The sequence below is a fragment of the Trichechus manatus genome, unplaced genomic scaffold, assembly GCF_000243295.1.
Source record: "Trichechus manatus latirostris isolate Lorelei unplaced genomic scaffold, TriManLat1.0 scaffold00222, whole genome shotgun sequence".
NCBI classification, from domain to species: Eukaryota; Metazoa; Chordata; class Mammalia; order Sirenia; family Trichechidae; genus Trichechus; species Trichechus manatus.
This window is the reverse complement of record NW_004444158.1, coordinates 329656-331865: the sequence shown is the minus strand read 5'-3', so window position 1 is coordinate 331865 and position 2210 is coordinate 329656. Positions and strand designations below refer to the sequence as shown.

The 2210-nt window shown below is 40.2% G+C and overlaps 1 pseudogene; it reads left to right on the top strand.

Moving 5' to 3' along the window:
* LOC101351193 (pre-mRNA-splicing factor SPF27 pseudogene) overlaps positions 1-2210 on the top strand; it is a 3483-nt pseudogene that overhangs the window by 308 nt on the left and 965 nt on the right.

Genomic DNA, 2210 nt, shown 5'->3' with positions numbered 1-2210 from the left:
GGAATTTTTTTTTTAATTTGTTTATTGTTGTAGTTTAAGTGAAAGTTTACATTTCAAGTTAGTCTCTTATACAAAAATTTATACATACATTGTCACGTGACCATAATTGCTTTCCCTATAATGTGATAGCACACTCCTCTTTTCCACTCCCGATTTCCCATGTCCATTCAACCAGCTCCTAACCCTCTCTGCCTTCTCATCTCACCTCCAGACAGAAGCTGCCAGTTTAGCCTCATGTATCTATTGGAGCTAGGAAGCACACTCTTCACAAGTATCATTTTATGTCCCACAGTCCAGTCTAATCTTTGTCTGAAGAGTTGGCCTCGGAAATTGGATTAGTTTTGGGCTGACAGAGAGTCTGGGACGCTGTGTCTTCCGCGGTTCCTCCAGTCTCTGTCAAACCATTAAGTCTGGTCTTTTTACTAGAATTTGAGTTTTGCACCCACCTTTCTCCTGCTCCATCAGGGACTCTGTGTTGTGTTCCCTGTCAGGGTGGTCATTGGTGGTAGCCGGGCACCATCTAGTTCTTCTGGTCTCAGGCTGATGAAGTCTCTGCTTTATGTGGCCCTTTCTGTCTCTCAGGCTAATACTTTCCTTGTGTCTTTGGTGTTCTTCATGCTCCGTTGCTGCAGGTGGTTGGGACCAACTGATGCATTGTAGATGGTCGTTTGCAAGCTTTTAAGACCCCAGACGCCACTCACCATAGTAAGATGCAGAACGTTTTCTTAATAAACTTGGTTATGCCAGGTGACCTAGATACTCCCTGAAAGCATGGTCCCCAGACCCCTGCCCCTGCTACTCTGTCCCTCAAAGTGTTTGATTGTATTGAGGAAACTTCTTAACTTTGGTTTAGTCCAGTTATGCTAACTTCTTCTGTAGTGCGTAGTGTATGCTGTCCTTCTCTTCACCTAAGATAATTCTTGTCTACTATCTAGTTAGTGAATAACCCTCACCCTCCCTCCCCATCCTCATAACCATCGAAGAATGTTTTCTTCTGTGTTTAAACCTTTTCTTGAGTTCTTATAATAGTGGTCTTATACAATATTTGTCCTTCTGTGACCGACTAAATTCACTCAGCATAATGCCCTCCAGATTCCTCCATGTTATAACATGTTTCACAGCTTCATCATTGTTCTTTATCGTTGCATAGTATTCCATTGTGTGAATATATCATGATTTGTTTATCCATTCATCCACTGATGGGCACCTAGGTTGTTTCCATCTTTTTGCTCTTGTGAACAGTGCTGCAGTGAACATGGGTGTGCATATATCTCTGGGTGTGATGGTTCTTATTTCTCTAGGATATATTCTGAGGAGCGGGATTGCTGGATGGTATGGTACTTCTAGCCTATCCATGGCTTTTTAAGGAAGCATCAAATCAATTTCCAAAGTGGTTCTACCATTTTACATTCCCACCAACAGTGTATAAGTGTTCCACTCTCTCCACAACCTCTCCAGAATTTATTATTTTGTGTTTTGGATTAATGCTAGCCTTGTTGAGGTGAGATGGTATCTCATTGTAGTTTTGATTTGCATTTCTCTAAAGGCTAATGATCGTGAACATTTCCTCATGTATCTCTTAGCCACCTGAATGTCTTCTTTGGTGAAGTGTCTGTTCATATCTAATTTTTAATTGGGTTATTTATCTTTTTGTTGTTGAGGATTTGCAGTATCTTGTAGATTTTAGAGATTAGATGCTGGTTGGATTTCTCGTAGCCAAAATTTTTTTCCCAGTCTGTAGGTTGTCTTTTTACTCTTTCGGTGAAGTATTTTGATGAGCATAAGTGTTTGATTTTTAGGAGCTCCCAGTTGTCTAGTCTCTCGTCTGGTGCTTGTGCATTGTTACTTATGGTTCGTATTCTATTTATGCCATGTATTAGGGCTCCTAACATTGTCCTTGTTTTTTCTTCCATGATCTTTAACATTTTCGATTTTATGTTTAGATCTTTGATCCATTTTGAGTTAGTTTTTGTGCATGGTATGAGATATGGATCTTGTTTCAGTGTTTTGCAGATGGATATCCAGTTATGCCAGCACCACTTGTTAAAGAGACTGTCTTTTCCCCCAATTAACAGACTTTGGGCCTTTGTCAAATATCAGCTGCTCATAGGTGGATGAATTTATGTCTGGATTCTCATTTCTGTTCCATTGGTCTATGTAGCTGTTGTTGTACCAATACCAGGCTGTTTTGACTACTATGAGGGTATAAT